Source organism: Sus scrofa, chromosome 1 (assembly GCF_000003025.6).
Source record: "Sus scrofa isolate TJ Tabasco breed Duroc chromosome 1, Sscrofa11.1, whole genome shotgun sequence".
Taxonomy (NCBI): Eukaryota; Metazoa; Chordata; class Mammalia; order Artiodactyla; family Suidae; genus Sus; species Sus scrofa.
Window position 1 is genome coordinate 205,387,289 of NC_010443.5, and position 18,212 is coordinate 205,405,500.

Genomic DNA, 18,212 nt, shown 5'->3' on the forward strand with positions numbered 1-18,212 from the left:
AATTCTCCTTCTCTTCAAGATTGTAACAATTTATACTCATACAAAGAACATATGAAAGTACTTGTTTCTCCATACCACTGGCAAAACATCAATCTGGTTTTTCAGGACAGTTTGTTTTTCGCTGTATTTTAAAGTCTCCTTTCTCGTATTAAAAATGAAGTCGAGCATCAACCTTAACAGATACTTATATTTCTTTTGTTTTTTTTTCTTTTTCTTATTGATTTATAGGAGTTCTTTATATTTTAGGAAAATTATATTTGTCTTTTGGGTACTTCCAATTTTTTTCATACTTTGTATTTTTCTTTTGACAGTGATTTAGTTTTATGCCAAGGAAAAATATTTAAAATTTTTAATATACTAAATGACTCTTTTCTGTTCTTATTTTTTAATTTAGTGACACTTTCAAAAGCATTCTCCATAATTTTATAAAGATATGGGTGTGTATATACTTATATGTTTAGACCATGATTTTTTTCTGCCACTTTTAAGTCTTTACTTTAAATGTTTTATCCATTTATAATCAACTAGAAAATTATTACATAAAATCACTGTTGTCCCACCACCACCTATTAATTAGCCCATCTTTTGCCCACTGATTTCATATGTGTTTAGGTCCTGTTCTGGACTTTCTATTCTGTTCTGCCTTTTTGTTAGTGAAGTTTATAGTATATTTGAACTAGTGAGGCTTTATAATAAATGCTATTATCTGATAGGGGCATCTCCCTCTTATTACTCTTCTTTCGATATTTTCTTGGTAATTTTTGTTTCTTTGATTTTCCATATAAACTTCAGATTTATCTTGTTTGGATCCCTTACCCCTAAAAATTCTCAATGGTATTTTTTTGAATTATGCTAAACTTTATTCAAAATCATGTTAACATTTTACCGTGTTGACTCTTCCTAATCAAAGACATGGTATTTCCTTTCAGTTGTTTCAGTCTTTATTTCTGTTTATGAGGATCATTTAAAATATTTCTGTTTATAGACATCTTTGTTCCTGGGCCTCTAGATTATTATTTTTTTTTTTGACTGCTTCTAGTACTTATTGTTGCTTGTATACATAAAGAGTGTTAGTATATATTAAACTTACTGAAATTTCTTGTTTGTTATAAGAGTTTATCAGCTGATTTCTCCTTAGTTTCCAGGAACTGAATCATATCTGAAAATAGTGATAATTTTATCCCCTATTTTCTAATTTTTATACCTCTATTTTCTTATTGCATCAATTATTAAGTTCCTCCTGAACAATATTAAATAGTAATACTGATAGACATACTTGACTTGTTCCTGATTTCAATGGGAGTCTCTATACTCCTAAGAAATACTCTGCAAGATTTTGAGTTGAGAGCTACATGTTAATATATTAAGTAATAAATCTTAATGCAGTCTTCCAAAAATATTTGGAGGGTATCTTCTCTTTCCATATTCTGTAATAGCTTTAATGAGATTGAATCAATCTGCTCTTTACTGATGTGGTAGCACTCATCTGAATTTGACCTAGTATTTATTTCAGAGAAAGATACCTTTTTGGCAATTCATTTAAATTTTCTATTTGTTCTGAAGGGAGTTTTGGCACATTATTTTTTCCCTAGAACATTATTCGTTTCATCTAGACTTACAAATTTACTTGTATAATAGAGCTAAGTATTCTGCCATGATTTTTTTTTCTGTGTCTCTGTTTATTGTCACTTGTCATTTGTTATTTTATGTAGTTTTGTTTTCTACTTTCTTACCTAGGTAAACTAAAGATTCAATCTGTTTTACTGCTTTTTCCTTTCTTCTACAAAAAATTACTCTTGTATTCATTTATTACTTCTACATTTTTAGTTCATTAATTTATATCTCAATCTTTAAATGCTATTTAATTCTTGAGCTGAATTCTTGTTTTCATTTGTTCTTGTTTATTAAGGTAAGTACATAAGGCTATATGTTTTTTGACATTGTTTTAGCTGTATCCTGTGGGTTTAAAAGAATATTCTGCAATTCTTTTTAAAATATTTTGTAACAAATCGCACTTTATTCTTAACCCAAGGACTGTTTACTTTTAAATATGTAAGTGCTAGTGACTTGTTTTCTGGTTTTGTTATTGATTGTAGTTTTATTGCATTATTCTCAGAGAATATTGTTTATGCTATTTCTACTTTTCAGAATTGAGGTTTTCTCACCACAGCAATCAGACAAACAAAAGAAATAAATCCAAATTGGAAGAGAAGAGGTAAAATCGTCACTCTATGCAGATGACATGATACCATATATAGAAAACCCTAAGGACTCCACACAAAAACTGCTGGAACTGATCAAAGAATTCAGCAAAGTAGCAGGATACAAGATTATCATTCAGAAATTGGTTGCATTTCTCTATACTAACAATGAAATATTAGAAAAGGAATATAAAATTAAGATACCTTTTAAAACCACACCCCCAAAAATAAAATACTAGGAATAAACCTGACCGAGGAGGTGGAAGACATATACACTGAGAACTATGTAACATTAATTAAGGAAATTAAAGAGGATTCAATAAATGGAAAGATATTCCATGCTCCTGGATTGGAAGAATTAATATTGTTAAAATGGCCATACTACCCAAAGCAATCTACAGATCCAACGCAATCCCTATCAAATTACCCATGACATTTATCACAGAACTAGAACTAACAATCCAAAAATTTATATGGAACCATAAAAGACCCAGACTACCAGAGAAATCCCGAGGGGAAAAAAAAAAAAAAAAAAAAAAAAAAGCAGGAGTCATACCTCTCTTAGACTTTAGCATATTTATAAACACATGCATTCATTCAAAACCCAGAAATATGTACTTTTTCCTGAGATAATTTTGTTACTTCTTTGCTTTGTCTGCCAACTTGCTTTCATTTGTTCCCATGTCTATCTTTTCTCTAAATTCTTACATTTATTTACATTTTAAACATGTGCTTTTTGGAGGAAATTATTTCATTAATATTTTTATTCATAGTAAGATATTTTTATCTGCTCCATAGCAACTATCTGGGGGTGAAACTTCTTTTTCTGTCATTTACTTTTCCTGTTTCTTTCTTCCACTCCTATTCTAATTTACTTGTGTAGACACCATGTTCATTCACATTTCAGGATTCATTTTTGAAGGAGAAGAGTTTTTCCTGTATCACCTATCTGTAGAAAGTTATGTGGCAGAGGGCATCATGCTGTGTTCCAGGCTGGTGAGATTTTATATATAATTTTTTTCTGATGAATTCCATTAGCCAGGTATTTTTTTTAATGGTTTTTTTTTGTTTTTTTTTTTACAATATGAGAGGAATCTCTTTTCTTGGCTGCTCTGAGCAAAAGCATATCCTGTAGACATGCCATGTCTGTGTTATTCTTCCATAAGTCCTGCCACCTTCTCTTCTCTGGAAGCAAACTAGTTCTAGAAAGCTCCTATACAAACCACTGCAGACTCATTCCATTGTTGAAAATGATTAGGATTTATATCTCATGTGGCCTTCATCTTCGAAGAATGTATTTTTTCACTTGAAATTTCAGAGGTCTGTAGCACCTATGTCTTAGTTTTGCTTCCTTTTGGATGTCTTCACCAATTTTGGTGTTGGCTGTTTCTCCATGTCTTCTGAAATATAGGGTTTTAGCTATGATCTAGGTTCACTCTAAAAAGGAGCTAAATTTTTGTTTCTTCTCCTTGTCTGTCTCATGAATCCACAGGAGAGAAGAGGGGGAAATTATGATTTTTTTCCCCTTTATAGTCAAGTTAGAATTTTCTAAAGTTCATTTTCCCCTAAGACTTTATTATGAAAAATTTTAAATTGCAGATATATTTATAGAAATGCATAGTGCACAACCATGTACCCACTACTATGGGCTAAAATTAAATTTTGCTATACTTACTTTATCACATATCCATCTATCCATTGGTCCATCTTGCTTTGTTGATGCTTATCAAAGGAAGTTGGAGACATTGCTATGGTTCCCCCCTAAATATTTCAGCATTCACATCACTAACTAAAGGTCAATATCTATTTATAGTTTTCATTACTATTTTTTGAAGTAAAATTTATATATGGTGAAAATGCATGTCTTAACTGTATGATTTTATGAGTTTTGAGGAATGAAAACACTGGGCAGCCCACACTCAGATCAAAGTAAACTTGGCTTGTGTCTTTTCCCAGTCAATTCCCAGCCCTAGCTCCAAGAGGCAGGCAATCATTTAAAAAATAAAAAATCAGTTCTTAACTATTGTGAATAAAATTACTATTTATAGTAATTTCATGTGTATATGTATACATGTCTTCATTTCTCTTGAGTAAAGATCTAGAAGTAGAAATGTTGAGTCATATGGTAGATGAATGTTTCATTTATTAGAAATTTCTATAGCTTTCCCCTGGAACTTGTACCACCAATGGATGTAAATTCTCCAGTCTCCACATTCTTTCCAACATGTGGTGGCTTACATATTTTTCCTTAAATTTGTTTCTAAGAATTATACATATTTTTGGATGCACTCATAGCACATGGAAGTTGCTGGGCCAGGGATCACATCCTCACCACAGCAGTGACTCCAGCCACTAGAGGGACAACACCAGACCCCCAACCTGCTGTGCCAAAAGAGAATTCCTAAGAATTGTAATTTTGATGTTATAGTTAAAACTTTTTTTTACCTCATTTTCTAATTGTTTACTGTTAACATATAAATTTTTAAATTTTTGTACTTTGACCTCGTATCCTATGGAGTGACTAAACTCCCTTGTTAACACTAGTAGTTGTTTTTATTAATCTTTAGAATTTTCTATGTAAAGAATCATGTCTCATCAGAGAAATGCATATCAAAACCACAATAAGGTATATCCTCACACCCGTTAGGATGGCTATTATGACAAAACAAAACAAGTGTTGGCAAAGATGTGGTGAAATTGAAACCTATGCATACTGTTGGTAGGATTGTAAAATGGTGCAATGTTTATGGAAAACAGTATGAAGCTATCTCAATTCATTAAAAAAAAGAACTACTATACAGTCCTGGTATCTCACTTCTGGGTATATTCAAAAGAACTGAAAGCAAGGTCTTAAACAGATATTTGCACACTTAGGTACATAACAGTATGGTTCACAATAGCCAAGAGGTAAAAGTAACCCAAATGTCCACTGATGAACAAACAAAATGTGGACTATACATACAATGGTACCTTATTCAGCATTAAAAATGAAGGAAGTCCTAGAGTACCCATTGTGCCTCAGTGGAAACGAACCTGACTAGTATCCCTAAAGATGCGGGTTCAATCCCTGGCCTCACTCAGTGGGTTAAGGATCCAGTGTTGCCAATGAGCTATAGTGTAAGTCACAGACATGGCTCAGATCCAAAGTTGCTGTGGTTGTGGTGTAGGCCAGCAGCTATAGCTGCAATTAGACCCCTAGCCTGGGAACTTCCATACACCTGCAGGTGCAGCCCTAAAGGAAAACAAAAAAAAGGTGAAAAAAATTATAATAATGATATACTACACCAAGTGGACTTTATTCTAGAGATGGAAGGATAACTCAATACCAAGAAATTTATTAAGAATTTTTATTAATAGATTTATGAAGAAAAATCATGATAGTTTATATAGACGCTAAAATGAATTTAAGAGAATTTGGTTTCCATTTTATAAGAAATAAAAGTAAAATGAGTAGGAGTTCTCTCTTGGTGCAGGAGGTTAAGAATCTGGTGTTGACACTGAAGCAACCCCTAGCTTGGGAATTTTCATATGCTACAACTGCGGCCCTTAAAAAAAAAAAAAAAAAAAAGGAAAGCCTTGAGGACATTACATTAAATAAAATAAGCCAGTCACAAAATGACAAACACTGTATGATTCCACTTATACGAGTTATCTAGTAGACAGAAAGTGGATGATGGTTATCAGAGGCTAGGGGGATGGGACAAAAGGGCTGTTTAACAGTACAGAGTTCCAGATTTGCAAGATGAAAATGTTCTGGAGGTCTTTTTCACAACAATGTGAATATACTTAACACTTTTGAGTTATACACTTAAAAATGGTTAAGATGGTAGATTTTAGGTTATGTTTTCTACCACACACACACAAAAAAGAATCATATAATCTGCAACCAGAAGCATTATTACTCCTTATCAGTCTTTGTATATTTTTCACCCCTTTTCTGGAATACTGAATGCTGGAATGCTAAGCAGAAGAGGTGAGTGAACAACTCTGCCTTGTTCCTCATCTCAAGGAGAAAGTGTTTAATATCTTACCATCAGGTGTGATGCTTGCTGTGGACTTTTTGTAGACACCCTTTAACAGACTGCTCAAATTCCCTTCTACCCTTAATTTTCTGAGTGTTGTTGTTTTCGTTACCATAAATAGGTGCTGAATTTTAAGAGGTATTTGTTTGAAATCTCCTTTTATTCTCCGAAAAGGGTGGATTACATGGATTTTAAAAAATTTTTTGAATGACCTTTTATTCCTACAATAATATCACCTTATTCATGATATAAATCCTTTTCACATAAGGCTGGATTCAATGAGCCAATATACAGTTGAGGATTTTTATATCAATATTCATGGTGAAATGGTGGCATGTGACTATTTATTTAAATAATGTTTTTATTAGGTTTTGATTTTATGGCAATGCTGATTTACAAAATGAGTTGGGACTTCTCTTCTCTTCTTCTATTTTCTGAAAAAGTTTCTGTAAGATAGTGCTGTATTTTTCCTCAAGTGTTTGCTCAAAAAGATCTGGATCTGGGGAGAGTACGTGTATTATATGTTTGAAGGTTTTAGATTTTACAAAATCAATTTCTTTAATAAAGAGCTACTCATATTTTCAATTCCATCTTTTGCCAGTTTTTCTGATGAAAAGAATCGATTCTGAATAGTTCTGGAAGCTCATTTTCCTTTTCTTCTTGGCAGTTTAGTAGGGACTGAGGGTAGTTTAATAGTTACACTGAGTCTGAAGTGTAAGAGTCAAGCCTTGGTAGGCAGTGCTCAACCTAGGATCTCCAGTATGTAGGCACTGGGGATAGGGCCCTTCCCTCTTGGAGTGCACGCTGTCACACATCCAGCTTGCTGGCCTAGGCTGGAAACTTGGCCATGGTGCATACCAAATATTCATATTCAGTCTTTGCTGTGGAATAAAGGAAGTTCTGGGGCTGTGTGCATTCTACTACTTCTCTGCCTCTCGGTTTTTCCACAACAAAGCCTATGCTATCTGAAATGTGTGGCAGTAGTGCTTAAATGACCAATGAATTATGTAACAGGTAAAAATGTACTTTTCAAGGAATTTATTCATCTAAATTGTCAAATTTATTGGTATAAATTTGTTCATAACATTTCCTTATTATCTATGTTTTAGGATCTATAGTGATAGCCCACCTTTCATTTTATTTTTTTTCTTTTGATCACTTTAGCTAGGGATTTATCAATTTAGCTGATCTTTTCAAAGCACCATCCTGTGTACATTTTAAATTAGGAAAGAAACTGCCATGTTACTCTTTAAAATGCAGTATCAGTTTATATTCACTTCAAAAGCATGTGGGATTACTTCTTTCTTCTATAGATTCTTGCCAATTTTGGATTTTACACCTTTTTTTTTTTTTTTTTTTCTTTGCAGCAATGATGGCACCAGGGAGTTCCTGGGCTAGGGATCAAACCTGAGCTGTGATTGTGGCCTGTGCCACATTTGTGGGAATGACAGATCTTTAATTCACTGTCTCACGTAGGAACTAACAGATTTCATACATTTTTATAGTTTTTTTGATCTGATATCAAGTAGCAAAGAAAGTATGTTTAATTTTTGTTTTGAATTTCCTGGATTCCCAGTGAGATTGAGAATGTTTACAATATATTTATGTACTATTTGTGTTTCTTCTTCTGTGATTATTTTTACTATTTGCCTTTGTTTCTATTGGGCTATTTGTTTTTATTCATTTATTTGCAGAAATCCTTTATATAGTCTAGATATTGTTTTATCTGTCCCACTTATGCAAAGAGTCTCTCATATTGTTACCAGTCTTTTACAGCATCGTTGCTCTACAGTTAATTGTTTTTATATAATCATGGCTTTTAGTTATGGCCTTTGTGATTTTAGGTTTTGTCATTTGATAACAGACTTTTTTCTCATCTCAAGATTGTAAAAATTTTTGTAATGCTTTAACCATTTTCTTTTTTCTTTTTGGATTTTATATCAATGTATAATATTTATCTGTGGGTTATATGAGAATTGTATAGCTAGTTGTCTTATTATTTTCTAAATTGAGAGCAATTTCTCCAATGCCATTATTGACTACTTTCCCTTATAATGATTTGAAATGCAAAATCCAAAATTTATGCTCTAAATTCCATTATATAAGTTTGTTTTTGGAGCTTTCTTTTCTGTTCCAATACTCTATGCATCTGTTTCTGCACTAATCATATCATTTTATTTAATACAGCTTTATAGCAAGTTTTGATGTTTGCTAGCAAAATTTTTCCTCTCTTCCTGCCCATTCTTCTCCTTCATCCACTTCATTCCCCCTCTTTTAGTTTTATTTTGGAACCAGTTTATATCTTGGACAGCACTGGCATTTAGATTAGGTATGAAATGAATTTTCACAGTTATAATATCATTTCTTCCCATTCAGAAAAACACTGTATCTATTCATTTATTTAGTTCTAGGCCTTTCAGTGTTTCATAGAACACTTTATAGGTTTCTTCCATTTCTTGAAAAGTTTATTCTCAGGTATTTATTAGTTTTTATCACTGTAAACAGAAACTTTAAAATAGCATTTCAACATTTACTTGTAAAATCTACTTTATTTTGCCTGTTGACCATTTCTGAACTTGTTGCTGAATTATTTGGTTAGTTTTAATAGTTTATGATTTGATTCTATTAAATTCTAGGTCCATAAACATATAATTGACAATCACAGTTTAGTGTATATGCTCAATTCATTTTGGGGGAGGAGAAGAGAAACTGTTTTACAGTTTATGGATTTTTTTCTTTAATTAGAGCCATTTAAAAATTTATCTTTGAGTTTACTGTTTCCTTTTTCTAGCATCTTGAAAGTTAAATTTTGGCTGAATTCCAAAGGTTTTGATATTTCACTGTAGTTCATTTTGAAACAGTTCATAAACTCAATTTTTATGTCCTCCTTAACCCAAAATCACAGAGATGAGTTTAGAATTTTTAAGCAGCTAGAAACATTTGGCCACTTATTTTGTAAAATCAGTTATATTACACCATACTCAGGGTACACAGTCTAAATAAATGATCTTTGCTTTTTTGACTTGTTGAATGTTGTAGCTTAAGACATAAGTAATTTCTGTGAATGTTCCATGTGGGTTGGAAAAGAAAGCAGCCTTGCTCATACTTTCTGTTTGAATTGTTGATTTCTGATAATACAGATTAAATATAGAAGACAGTAAATACAATTGTGGATTCATTGATTTCCTTTTGTATTTTCACCAATTTTTACTTAACATGTTGTCAGGTACATAAAAATTCATGAATATTATATTTTCTTTGCAAACTATCCATTTTTATCAATTGCCCTCTTTATCCTTATTAATGATTTTTTTCTTTAATTTGCCTCAATATAATATTGCTACATATTCTTGTTAGTATTTGCCTGGAATATATTCAATTGTGTGCTGGTAAAGCAGCTCTTTTGCAGGGGACAGCTATGACTTGTAATGTTTGTCAATTTCTATAGTATAGGTACTTGCACCATGATTGATTTCAAGCAACTGATACGAACATGATGCTGGAAAGAGATATACAAAATTGATTCCCACAAGCTGATACAAGCTAGCTGTAGGCTATGATTTTATTCTTTTATTTTTTAAGCTTTTGGATCATTATGTTTTAGATGTATCTTCTTCATAATCTCACAGTCTCTCTTTAAAAATATACTACATATATTTATTACATATATTGTGATTACTGGTGTGCTTGGATTTTTTTTATTTACCATGTATCTTATTTACTGTTCCCTTCCTTTGTTCTATTTTTTCCTTTCTCCCTCCCTTTCCTTTCATTCTTCTTTCCAGCTTGTGTTGAATTTACTTTATTCTTTTTCATTTTCTCTAATTCTCTGAAAATTAAATACTCAATTCACATTCTTGTGGTCATCTTTAAAATCTTTGAACATTTATTTAATATAACTTAAATATTTAATTTAATTAATTTAATGTGAGTAAATTAATATTATGTTTTGAACCAAAATCTAGAGTCTCTCATTCTCCTTATGTTCCACCAAAGCAAAACAGAATGTTAACTCTTCCAATCACCCCCTAACTCCCAACTTCTGGTACCATAATCATTAAAGTCAAGAATTATTTAGATTTAACTGTAGGTGTTACTAGCTTCTTTGTTCCATATGTTCTAAAGACTGACAGAGTCCTATTTGGGTAGAAAGACCTGAAGAAATGAAAAGATAAGCTATTTGAATACACAGAGGAAAACAGTAAAGACTTTAAGAATAGGGTCTGCAGTATTCAAGGAGCAGCAAGAAAGTCAGGATAAAAAGGAATAAGTAAGCTGACATGTGAAGTCACTGAAGTAACAAGACTGATCATGGAAACCTGGTAGGGCAGTGAAGACTTTTCATTCTATCATGTAATGAAAAATCATGAGACAAATCTGAGCAAGGGAGTGACAGGATATGTTTCTGGTTTTAAAACAACCATTCTCACCAACAATGATTATCTGGAGCAAGAACTGAAGAGGGAGATTAGCTAGGAAAGTAATGCCGAGGAACAAGCAGGAGATTATGTTAACCTGGACAGTAGCAGTGGTGAGAGGCAGCAGAATTCTCTATCTATTTTCAAATAATAAGCCCATAGGATTTGATGAGGGACTAGAAATGCAATGTGAGAGAAAGAGAAATGACGAGGAGGACTCCAGGATTGGGGCCTTACCACCTGGGTGACTGGTGTAAAAAATTCCAAGACAAAAAATGGAAGTGAGGCTAAGGGGGAGCACAGATTCTGGTGGGCTGCCAGCTTGGTAATGATGAAAAAAGAGAACATTTTCTTCAGATTGCTTCTGCTTTCTCAATGAAATAAGAAGCTGAGATTAAGGAGCTAAGAAGCTGGGATTGGATGCTGGAGGTTTAGAAGATAGGACAAAGGACTGCTTGGGAAACTTGAGGGTGGAATGCACTGGGAAAGTATTTAAACACAGGGTGCTGGGATTTCACCAAAAGTTCTTGGTTATGAATTTAAATTAAGATCAATCAGTATATTTGTGTTTTTCTTTAGAGACATTCAGCTGCTTGGATACAAATGAAAAGTGGATAGAGATTCAAAACGAACTAGACATGGATTTTTTTTTCCATGTGAATGTGACAGAGGGACAGATGAAGAATATGAGGATATTTGTCAAAAAGTGACCATGACAGAATGTGGAGTCCTTGCTGCATGATGAGGGAAGTGAAAGCATAACAGGAAGGAGGGCAGTAATAATTAGTGAAAAGTAGTAAGGTCAATGAATTTCAAGCTGTGATCATGTCAGAGAATTGTTGGAGTGTAAGTACAAAAAGATATGGAGGTAAGAGAGTAAGATGTTGGAAACTGAGATTATGGAGTTGATGCAGTTGTTAATAATGGCAAGGCCAAGAGTTAATAGTAACACTTGGGATATTTTGGAGTTGGCAGTTTTTTACTGTGTGGGACTCAGCTTCACAATGCAGAATGTTTAGAATCTCTGGCTAACAGGCACTGAGTATCAGTAGCATCTCCTTGTCAGTGTGACAACTCTGACTCACATATTTCCAAATGCTCCATAGTAGGGGTGATGCTTCTTTAGCTGAGAACCAAGGATCAGAGATACAACCATGAGATTAATCACTGGAACTGAATATGGTGAAGAAGTGAGAGTCTAGGGTTTTAGATGACCTACATGGATATGAAGTATCCAAATCATAACAGAATTGGGTTGGAGAAAAAGACTGTGAACCACATGCTAGTGTGACTAACCTTCTACAATGAGGTATAAATGGATTTGGGTGAGTGATTATATGTTCTAATGGGTTTCTATGGTCTATTTCAATAATTTCTTAATTTTATGCATCCCAAGAGCATTTATAAATAGGGTTGAATAACATTGGGTTTCCAGGATCCACCCCTCCACCTGGACCATGAGTGTCATTAAAAAGAGGCACCAGGAGTTCCCGTCGTGACACAGCAGAAATGAATCTGACTAGAAACCATGAGGTTGAGGGTTCCATCCCTGGCCTCGCTCAGTGGGTTAAGGATCTGGTGTTGCCATGAGCTGTGGTGTAGGTCGCAGACACAGCTTCGATCCCGAGTTGCTGTGGCGTAGGCCGGCGGCTATAGCGCCGATTCGACCCCTAGCCTGGGAACCTCCATATGCCGCGGGTGCAGCCCTAAAAAGACAAAAGACAAAAGACAAAAAAAAAAAAGCATCAAAATGAAGTAGAACCAACCAACATTACATAATACAATGAGCAGTGCTGTTACATAAGGTCCCTTGTATACTTTCACTTCATATGCCCTTATTAATGTTTCTTTTCACAAGAAAAAAACTGTATTTATATGTGATGATGACGACTTAACTAGACTTATTACAGTGATCATTTTGCTGTATATACATATATTGAATCATTGTGGTATATCCCAATCAAATATAATGTAATATGTCAACTACATATAAATTTTTAAAAATATTACAATTTTAAATTACAGAATTTGGTAGGAAAAAAGGGAGGAATATTAGAATGGATAAAGAATGTACTAATTTAAAAGCAGTAATTCTGTATAAATATTCATATCATCAATATTGCTTCAATCCTTTTACTTCTTTCAATTTTCCTAATTCAAAATACTTTGAACTGCCATTTTACAAATAGGAAATATATTAGTGTTAGCAATGATGCCATTATCTGGCTAAAAGCAACACAGGCATATTTGGAAAAAAAATACTTTTATTATTAAAAATGTTATTTGGTTGAAATATATTTCATGATGCTTTAATATTCCTCTTACCTTCCAAATCATACCATTCAGATACATAGTTGAGTCACATTGCACTAAGTTTACTGAAATATTTTAATTTCCACCCATATACCCAAGTTAAGTTGTTTTCATATTACCATACTTGCCTTACGTTTTTACACTGGGTCTCAACTTTACTATCTCTGTCTCTCTCTCAGCAAATCAGCCTGTTTTCAGCTCCAGGTACTTCAGGTACGATTTTATCTTTACTTCCCTTCCATCCATTACAAAATTGCCTTCTCTTGGAGTTCCCATCATGGCGCAGTGGAAACGAATCTGACTAGGAACCATGATGTTGCGGGTTCGATCTCTGGCCTTGCTCAGTGGGTGAAGGATCCCACATTGCTGTGGCTGTGGCATAGGGCAGCAGCTGTAACTCCTATCCGACCCTTAGCCTGGGAACCTCCATATGCCACGGGTCCAGCCCTAAAAAGAAAAAAAAAATTGCCCTCTCTCACCATTCAAAATGTGCTCAGTTCTTCTCTAAGCAATTTTGAAACTCCCCAGTTGTGCAAAGCTCTCTGAATACTTCAATGTTAAAAATATGAGAAGCTTAAAAAAGTCTCACTCTATTTGTATAAATAGAATAATAGTCCTTGGCTATCACTTAATTGTCAAGGTAAGTAAAACCACTGTATGGCATAAAATAAACATTCAATAAATGTTAACTGAATTTCTAAAAATTTATGGCAGCCTTTTTAAACTTCTTAGTGTATCATGGGCTAGGAATTTGTCTTTATATATGAGTATATTTTCAAAATAAGAGTACTTTCATGGTTGTACCTCTCAACTTAAAGTAAGTATATTTTTCATTATCACAATTTATTGTAAGCAGCTGGCAATAGTGTTAGAGTGAAAGACAGCAAGCTATTTCATTCCAATCTTATTAGATCTAGTTTTCTGTCTTTATCAATGGGTCTTTATCTGAATTTACTACTTTTACTAACTACAAAAAAATGTGTTTCACTGAATCATAATGGCCAGATTAGATTTTCAATACTATTAGCTTATTATGATGCAGGTTATTATTGGCTACCCAAACACTGTGGAGTCACCCCCTCCCATTATGGTTTCTTGGAGAAGTAATGTCTTTATTTATTTATTTTTTTTTTTTTATTTATTTTATTTTTTTTTTTGTCTTTTGTCTTTTTGTTGTTGTTGTTGCTATTTCTTGGGCCGCTCCCGCGGCATATGGAGGTTCCCAGGCTAGGGGTTGAATCGGAGCTGTAGCCACAGGCCTACGCCAGAGCCACAGCAACGCGGGATCCGAGCCGCGTCTGCAACCTACACCACAGCTCACGGCAACGCCAGATCGTTAACCCACTGAGCAAGGGCAGGGACCGAACCCGCAACCTCATGGTTCCTAGTCGGATTCGTTAACCACTGCGCCACGACGGGAACTCCTTTTTTTTTTTTTTTATTTTTTATTTTTTATTTTTTTAAAACAGCTTTATTAAGATAGAATTTACATACTTTTTAATATATATGTGTATATATATGTGTGTGTATATGTGTGTGTGTGTATATATATATACATATATATGTATATATATATACACATTTTGTCTTTTTAGGGCTGCACTTGCGGCATATGGAGGTTTCCAGGCTACAGACTGAATTGGAGCTGTAGGTGCTGGCCTACGCCATAGCCACAGCAACACAGGATCACAGCAATGCTGGATCCTTAACCCACTGAGCAAGGCCAGGGATCGAACCCATGTCCTCATGGATACTAGTTGGGTTTGTTAACCCCTGAGCCACAATGGAAACTCCTAGAGTTTACATATTTTAAAGTTCACCCACTTCATAATGTATTTTTATTAAAAACTTTTCAAACAGCTGTCATTTATCTTTCATACATGATAGGACAGAAAGAGTTAATTCAAATTGGATTTATCATAGAACTGTTTACAAACCATAATTAGGAAATGATGTCACCAAAATGGTAGAGTGGTTGACCCAGCCTCCACCTGCCTACAAATATCAACACTTAAACAGTGACGCACAAACCAAAAATGCTCTGAAAGAGCACAGGAGTCCACTTGAGAAACTTCAGCAACACAGTGGTACAAAAAATCCTGAGAATAACTGCACACAAAGGAGAGCAAAGACAGCCTTGTCTTGCCTGTATCATCCTATCCCTCATGGCAGTGCTGGTTGGGAACTCCCTGGTTCAAAAGAGTCCCTTCACTGGGAAAGAGAGAATGGGGTGAGCAATAAGCTTCCTCAGTCTTTCGCATCACCACATGAAGGATCTACTTCAGTTTCACAGCACCCAGAGACTGATAAAGCTGGGACATGTACAGCCTGGAACAAGGAAGAATGGCTGGGCTACCAATACCAGCTATGTAGCAGGAGCAGCTATGGCTCACAGTAGCCTGCTCTGGGTAGAATCCCAACAGCTGTCACCTGAAGAAACCAATCGCCAGGATAGCTACCATGAACCCCCTGCAGATATGGCCAATGGCTTTCCACCATCACAGATGCCACCTGCCTGAGTCCCTCCTTGCCCCCAACTGGACCTCATGATCTGCACTGGAAGCCAGTCTGGCCTCTTGCTGCTGCACAAGTGCAAGACAGCAGCCTACACCTCTGTAGCTGATCCCCACTGCTAAACATGTGTTTGGGGCTAACTACTTCAGCCTAGTACCTGTTCACCACTGGCCTGACTCCTGTCACTGGCTTCCAATGACATGCACGTGCCTACGGTGAGACCCTGTAGCCGGAGGACTGCATGTCAACAGCCCAGGCCCCCACAGCTTTTTGTGGGCTGAGATCTGGCCCTGTCTCCTTCACTGGCCTGCACCACTGAGCCACCTGCAGCTAGCCTCTCCACCTAAGCACTTCATGCCAACTCTCGTCACTGTCCTCCACTGCCATGTAGGACCCTACATTAAGCAAAAAAACAAAAACAAAAACAAAAAAACAAAAAAAGCCTACATTGTAAGCAAAAAAGAAAGATCTCAAAAAATAATCTAACTTAACACTTCAAGGAACTAGAAAAAGAACAAATTAAGCCCAAAGTTAGTAGAAGGAAGGAAATAACAAAGAACAGACTGGAAATAAGTGAGACAAAAAGACAATACAAAAGATCAGTGAGGAGTTCCCGTCGTGGCTCAGTGTTTAACGAATCCAACTAGGAACCATGAGGTGTGGGTTTGATCCCTGGCCTTGCTCAGTGGGTTAAGGATCTGGCGTTGCCGTGAGCTCTGGTGTAGGTCACAGACGCGGCTAGGATCTGGCATTGCTGCGGCTCTGGTGTAGGCTGGTGGCTATAGTTCTGACTGGATCCCTAGCCTGGGAATCTCCATATGCCATGGGTGCGGCCCTAGAAAAGACAAAAAAAAAAAAAAAAAAGATCAGTGAAACCAAGAGCTATTTTTTGTTGTTGTTTTTGTTTGTTTTTTAAAGAGATAAACAAAATGGATAAACTTAACCAAGAAAAAAAGAGAGGACTCAAATGAAAAAAATTAGAAATGAAAGAGAAGACGTTACAACCAATACTACAGAAATATAAAGGATTCTAAGAGGCTACCATGAAAATTATATGCCAACAAATTTGACAACCGAGAAGTGGTTAAGTTCCCAGAACATACAACCCACTAAGACTGAATCATGAAAAGACAGAGAATTCAAACAGACCAATAATGAGTAAGGAAATTAAATTAGCAGTCAAACACCTTCCAACAAAGAAAAGTCAATGACTTGATGGCTTCACTGGTGAATACTACCAAACAATTAAAGAAAAACTAATGTCAGTCCTCATCAAACTCTTCCAAAGAATGTAAAAAGAGAGAATACTTCCCACTCATTTTAAGCTAATGATACCAAGACCAGATAAGGACACTACAAGAAAACTATGGGCCAATATCCCTGATGAATATAGACGTAGAAACGCTGCAAATTCTAGCAAACTGAATTAAACAACACGTTAAAAGGATCATACACCATGGTCAAGTGGGACTTATCCCTGGGATGCAAGGATGAGTCAACATACACAAATCAATAAATGTGATGTATTACATTAGCAGAATTAAGTATAAAAATCATATGATCATCTCAATAGATGGAGAAAAGTAAGTGGACAAAATTTAATATCCTTTCATGATAAAATTCTCAAGAAACTGGGTATAGTAAGTATATACTGAAATATTAACAAAGGCCATATTATACAAGCACAAGCTAACATATTCAACAATGAAAGGCTGAAATTCTCCCTCTAAGATCTGGAACAAGAGAGAGGTGCCCACTCTCACCACTCATCTTCAACATAGTACTAGAAGTCCTAACTAAAGGAAATAGCCAAGAAAAAAAGGATTCAAATCAGAAAGAAAGAAATAAAATTGTCTCTGTTTGCTCACGACATGATCTTTTATTTAGAGAGTCTTAATGACCATGAAAAAGCTGGTAATCAACCAGTTCAGTCAATCTTCAGGATACTAAACCAAAAGACAAAAATTAGTTGAATTTCTATACACTGATAATAAAACATCTGAAAAGGAAATAAAATAAAACAATCCCAATTACAGTAGCACTCAACAAAATAACATTTTAGGAATAAATTTAAACAAGTGAAAGATCTATACACCAAAACCTATAAGACACTGATGAAAGAAACTGAAGAAGACACATATCCTGTGCTCACTGATGAAATAATGTTAAAATGTCCATTCTACCTAAAACCATCTAGAGATTCAATGTGACCTCCATCAAAGTTCCAATGGCATTTTAGAAAAAAACCAAATTTGTATGAAACTATGTAAGACCCTGAATAGCTAAAGCAATCTTGAGAAAGAACAAAGTTAGGAGCATCAAGCCTCCTGACTTCAACCTACATGCAACTCATATGACTCAGTAACAAATCCCCAAATAACCCAATTTAAAATGGACAAAGGACCTTAAGAGACATTTTCCCAATGAACATTTGCAGATGGCCAACAAGTACATGAAAAGGTACTCAACCTCATTAAACATCAGGGAAATGCAAACCCACAAGATAGCACCTCACACTTGTTAGAATAGCTACTATCAAACAGACAAGAGATAACAAATGCTGTTGGTGGGAATGTAAATTGGTACAGCCACTATGGAAAACAGTATAGAGGTTCCTCCAAAAATTAAAAAGAGAACTACCAGCAATCCCACTTCTAAGTATGTAACCAAAGGAAATGAAAACAGGATCTCAAAGAGATATATGTTTTCCCAGGTTCATTGCACCATTATTTGCAATAGCCAAG

General features: G+C 34.9%; 1 protein-coding gene across 4 annotated transcripts in view; it reads right to left on the reverse strand.

Annotated features, from left to right (window-relative positions):
• CNTLN (centlein) overlaps positions 1 to 18,212 on the reverse strand; it is a 326,116-nt gene that overhangs the window by 15,573 nt on the left and 292,331 nt on the right. The gene's annotated exons all lie outside the window — the stretch shown is intronic.